This window comes from Choloepus didactylus, chromosome 2 (assembly GCF_015220235.1).
Source record: "Choloepus didactylus isolate mChoDid1 chromosome 2, mChoDid1.pri, whole genome shotgun sequence".
Classification (NCBI taxonomy): domain Eukaryota; kingdom Metazoa; phylum Chordata; class Mammalia; order Pilosa; family Megalonychidae; genus Choloepus; species Choloepus didactylus.
This window is the reverse complement of record NC_051308.1, coordinates 243,209,061-243,215,393: the sequence shown is the minus strand read 5'-3', so window position 1 is coordinate 243,215,393 and position 6,333 is coordinate 243,209,061.

Genomic DNA, 6,333 nt, shown 5'->3' with positions numbered 1-6,333 from the left:
AGTCTGCAGCCACTGGGCTACCCCTCGGTCCTGCCTCTGTTTCAGAGTCCTCAGGGGCCCGTTCAGGCTGGGAGGCCCCCGAGGGAGGCTTCTGGCTTCCTTCCCTGCCCATGCTGGTCCCAGGCCCAGCCAAGGCCAGGGCAGCTGCCCAGGGAAAGCTTGCTGACGTGAATTTGAACAAATTCATAATTAACCGTCTCCCGCAGGGCCTGAGCTCTGAAACCCTCAGGGCTTGTGCAGCCGGGCTCCACCTCATGCTCGTGGGTAAAGATGGCAGGGGTTGCCTGGGCCTCCAAGAGGGCCCTGACTCAGAGGGCAGCCTGGGGGCAGGTCTCCAGCCACTCCCTCGGAGGAGCCGACGACCCCGTGGTGGGCAGAAACATGGCTGCCATCTCTGGGGCTCTGCCAGGGACTTCTCTGCCTGGAATGGGCAAAGAGGAGGAGACAGAGGCCTGTTTCCCCAGGGCTCTTTGTGGTCCTGGCAGGACGACACATTTCGGTCCGTCCTCGGGCCTCTGGCCACCGCAGACATTTAATCCTGGCCAGACAGACTGTGGGGTACGGCCCTCTCGAGGGCCAAGTCTGTCTAAGGAATAAAGGCTCCTGGGCCAGGCTCCTGCTCACAGAAAAGACAGGGTGGACTTCCAGGACAGCTGGGATTTCAAAATATCCATTCTGTAATTGGAACCCTGGTACTGATGGCTGGAAACTATCAAACTGTCCCCCTGGACACCTCCAGCAGAGCCCAGGCTGCCTCAGCACGCTTTGTATCCCTGTTGGCCCACGGAGGCCAAGGGCCCCTCTGACCCCCTCCCAGGGCCCAGCCTGCCTTGGCGTCGTGGTGGACGCTTGTCCCTGAGAGATTCTTGGGCCTGGAGAGGTCCTGTCTGGGTCCTGTTCATCCACATCTCAGGAAAGATAAAGTGGGCTATGGGGACAGAGTGACAGCACGTGTATGTGTGTGTGAGTGTGAGTGCACACATACACTATTTTAGAGACTCCCTCTCTGAGGAAGGTGACTTTGGGTGGAGGCTGGAATGAAGCAAAGGAGCTGGCGCTAAAGATATCTGGGGAAGAGCCTCTCAGGCTATGAAAACAGCAAGCGCAAAGGCCCCGAGGCAGGGACACATCTTGTGTTTGAGCAAAGGTGACCAACGGTCCCGACTTGCCCAGGACTGAAAAGGTTCCTGGGATGCTGGAGGACTTTCAGTTTTAGGACCAGGATGTGTTGGTCACTCTGGCGAGGGAAACTTCTGGAGGCTGGTGTGGATACAGCAGAGTAAACAAGGGCGGGGGGACGGGGAGGGAGATGAGGACCGAGAGTCAGTGGGGTGCCAGGTTCTGTGGGGCCTGTCAGGCCATTCGCTTTTAATCTACCTGGTACAGGAGCCCCTGGAGGTTTTGAAGAGAGGAGGGACCGAGATTGTAAAAGGTACTGCCACAGAAGTAAGTATGGATGATACGGCAGGAGCTTAGGAACATGTAGGGTCCTGGGGGGATACAGAGGACTTCCTGAGTCTGCTGGGTGTCTGTCCTGCCTCCTTATGAGTCTAACAAACCTTAGTTTCATGCATCTTAAAAATCACACCAAGGTTTTGGATATAACAGAGACAAGGTGCCAAATGCTCTGAACATTTAGATCATTCAGCAGGAGCTCTGCTTCCTACAGTGGTGGCCTAGGTACATCTTGGGACAACCAAAAAAGCTGGGAGAAATATTCTTTTTTAAATCTTAAGAACATCAACCAAGCCAAAAAGTAGAAGAGAACTTAAGGAGCTGTGCCAGTTTGAATATATTATGTCCCCCCAAAACGCCATTATCTTTGATGTAATCTTGTGTGGGCAGATGTTATCAGTGTTGATTAGATTTCTTTGAGTGTTTCTTCGGAGATGTGCCCCACCCAGCTGTGGGTGATGACTCTGATTGGATAATTTCCATGGAGTTGTGGCCCTGCCCATTCAGCATGGGCCTTGATTAGTTTACTAGAGCACTGTATAAGCTCAGACAGAAGGAGCGAGCTTGCTACAGCCAAGAGGGACACTCTGAAGAATGCACAGCTGCTGAGAGAGGAGCCTCAGCTTACAGAGACATTTTGGAGGTGGCCTTTGAAAGCAGACTTTTGCTCCAGAGAAGCTAAGAGAGGACAAATGCCCAAGAGCAACTGAGAGTGACATTTTGGAGAGAAGCTGAAGCCTAGAGAGGAACGTCCTGGGAGAAAGCCATTTTGAAACCAGAACTTTGGAGCAGACGCCAGCCACGTGCCTTCTCAACTAACAGAGGTTTTCTGGACGCCATTGGCCATCCTCCAGTGAAGGTACCCAATTGCTGATGTGTTACCTTGGTCACTTTATGGCCTTAAGACTGTAACTTTGTAACCAAATAAATCCCCTTTATAAAAGCCAATCCCTCTCTGGTGTTTTGCATTCCAGCAGCATTAGAAAACCAAAACAGGAGCTAAGCTCAGCTGTTTGTGCTGTGGGGTAATTATGCATTCTAAAGAAAGAATTGGAAACCTAGCTTCAACTTTAATGGCTCTACAGAGCTGGGGAGCAAAAGTCAAAGTCCAGGGAACCTCAAGTCTAGGATTTGGATTAAGGGGGTCCCAGGCTGGTAGTATTTCCAAGCATATGGCAGAGGCATGATAAATTCCTCTCTCATCCTAGGCTGCAAGTTTTCCCTACAAATCATTTTTCAAACACAATGCCCAACACACAGCCAAAGATAACTAGGCCCACAGGACCCCGTCCTGAAACTGAGGACTGAAAACATTAACAGAAACAGACCCCCAGAAACTCGATGTACTGGAATCATCAGACGCAGATTAAAACGTTACCTTTTCTGGTCTTCACAATTACCCTGAGAAGTGGATACAATTATTACCTCCATTTTAAAGGTAATGAAATTGAAGCTCAGCAAGCTAAACTGATTTGCCTGAGGTCACAAGGCTTGGAAGTCAGTGAGCTGTGATTCAACATGTCTGTTACCTCCATAAACCTACGTATTAAGTTATGTTTTAAGAAGGTTCTTAGAAGTGAGATAAATAATAAGAAACATGAGAAGACTATGTGCAGTGTGCCCTCTATGTCTTCTACCCCCTCCGGTTCCTAGAGACATGATGTCAGATTCTGCTGCAGCTGCCCTTGCACCTCTGCCAAGGGCCAGAGCATTTTGGGACTGGGAGTGGGAAAACAGGAGAAATGCCTGGGGACCATATGAGGGACATCTGCCCAGCTACCCACCCTCATCTGTCAGGGACAGGCTCAATGGAAGATGATGACCAGACAGAGAGAGTATATGAAGGGCTGAAATATTCCACTGGCAGAAGAATATTTGGCAGGAGCTTTCTGGATGGCAATCTAGAAATATCTACAAAATGCAAAGTGCTCACACCTTTCGACCTGGCAATTCCACTTCTAGGAATTAATTCTTTAGATTCTCCTTCACAAGTGCTCAGAGATAGAGGTGTAATAATGAGCTTCTCTATGGCACTGTTTACAAAAGTCAAAAACTGGAAACAACCCAAATGACTACTCATTGAGGTCCACTTAAATAAATTAAGGTACATTTGTATAGATAATAGAGCCATTAAAAAGAATGAAGTAGATTTTTATGTATCGACATTTTTATGTCCTAAATATAGTATGAACTGAAAAGGGCAACTGTAAAGCTGCATATATTCTACCATTTCCTTTTTAAAATGTTACATATATACATATATGAGTATATATATGCATGTGGGTATGCATATATATAATTATGTGCATGGGTGTATGTATTCTTAGAAAAAATCTAAAATAAACAGAAGCAATAGCAATATCGGAATGGTCATTATTTGCATCCCCTTTGAAATTTTTTAATGGAAATGTAGCAGCTTCATAAGCAGAACAAAATGCATACATGTATATGTGTGCAGATATTTATTTATATGCCCATTTAAAGGATTTAAAGTCACAATGAGAGGCAGGCTGAAGCAGAATACGTGGCCATTCTCTGACATTCAGGTGGCAGCTACGATTTGGTGAACTCTTAAGTCTGTAACCCTGCGTGTCACCCTTTCCTGGGAATGCCCTCATGGATCTCACCTTCTCCATAAGCAGAGATGAACTTGAATTAAGTGGGCATCAGGTGTCACGGGGTGGAGCTATTACGGCGGACCACACGAATTCAGTCCCATTCTGGGCGGGCACACCCTTCACAGGGAAGTTTGGCTTGGGAAGGGCTGAAACTCAGGCCGCTTCCTGGGAAGGAGATCACCTGCCACGCAGGGTCTGTGGGAGGACCAGGAGGACTTCTCGTGACTCACTGTCCTTCGTAAATCTGCCTTGGAGCAGCCATGGGTCTGCTGGAGGGTGGGGGCACATGAAGGTTGGAATGGGGGCTCTGATTTGAGCAGTCAGGAGGGTCAAAAGTCAATGCAATCCCACGCCATTTCCCTTTGGCCAGGAAGGGGGTGTTTTCCAGGCCAGCAGTCTGCCTCTGGGGTGTTGGAATGTTATGTGATTCCATGAAAGCTAGTCCCACACCCCATCCCCAAAACGCTGCATCACGCAATATATTACAAGTGGACTTAAAAATAGTGATGGTTTGGGGGGGAATTTCATGGTCCTCCCCGAGCGAGCTAAAAGGCAAGACTGGGAACCTGTTCCAAGTCATCCCAGCAACAGGCACACAAATGCACCGCATGTGACAGCTTGGAGGGTCTCAGGCTGTCTTTCCCACCTCACCTTCCGTTTCCATCGCCACAAGCCATCCCAGCTCCCCTCTGCAGCAGCCGTCAACTTGACTGCTAGGGCAATCTTTTTTATTTTATTTTTTTTAATTAAATTCAGTTTTATTGAGATATATTCACATACCACGCAGTCATACAAAACAAATCGTACATTCGATTGTTCACAGTACCATTACACAGTTGTACATTCATCACCAAAATCAATCCCTGACACCTTCATTAGCACACACACAAAAATAACAATAATAATAATTAAAGTGAAAAAGAGCAATTAAAGTAAAAAAGAACACTGGGTGCCTTTGTCTGTCTGTTTGTTTCCTTCCCCTATTTTTCTACTCATCCATCCATAAACTAGACAAAGGGGAGTGTGGTCCTTATGGCTTCCCAATCCCATTGTCACTCCTCATAAACTACATTTTTATACAATTGTCTTCAAGATTCACAGGTTCAGGGGTTGTAGTTTGATAGTTTCAGATATCTACCACCAGCTACCCCCCAATTCATTAGAACGTAAAAAGGGTTGTCTATATTGTGTGTAAGAGTGCCCACCAGAGTGACCTCTTGGCTCCTTTTGGAATCTCTCTGCCACTGAAGCTTATTTCATTTCCATTCATGTCTCCCTTTTGGTCAAGAAGATGTTCTCCATCTGCTAGGGCAATCTTGAAGCATGGGATCTTGCTCTCTCTCCTCTGCCTTCTTAGAAAGAGGACATTAGCCGTGTCCAGGAATCAGAGCTGAGGCCAAGACTTGCTAGGCCAGGAGGCCCTTGACTTCTTTCTTAATACATTAATTCCCACAGGAGTTCCTAAAGGGTTTAAGCCAATGATCAGCAGATTCAGAAAGTGTGGGGTCTAGGTGGGTCCCCCAAGACCTGCAAAGCTTCCTCTTCTGACTGTCAACTCTCCTTTCTGGACAAAAGAGGAAGAAAACACATTCACCGGTTCCCGGATGAAGGCTGAGCCAGCCCCAAGGTGGAGACCCGTATTTTGTCAGGACTGAATTCATCCTTGACCTCTGGGGTGGTGGCACCTCGCCTGGCCTTCGAGCCACGTGCCAGCACCACGGGCCTCTCCGGCCAGCCACTTGGGTCCCTATCCCCCTCTGCCCAGCTGCAGACCAAACTGGGAAGAGCTGCTCCCTGACTTAGCCCCAAGCACGGCGATCTCAGCCCCTGCGTTTGCTCCTTCTGCAACACCGGCCCCCTGGGTGCTGTATATTTTAATCTACAGATCTCACGGCCACGGCTGTCACTGTCTCCTTGTCGGTGGTGCTTTTCTCCCTTGGGTTTTCCATTCCCAAGGACCCATTCACTCCCTGGAACAGACTTGTCACACTGGGCTGCCTTGGTGGCTGCCTTCCCTCCCGGCCACCAAGACCTTGGTGTCTGCAGCTCCAACACCAGCAGCAGCAGACCCTCGGCTGAACTGAGTGTGTGGGGGGGGACCTGAAGGCTTGGTGGCCTCCCTCTGCCAGGCAGGGATGTTCACAACTCCGAGCAAGCAGATTCCAAAGCATTAGCAAAACCCCAGCCACACTCTGCTGAGCCCGCAGGGCTTCAGGGCCAGTTGTCATGGCAACCCCGGGCTTCCAAGCCCAACCCTTTG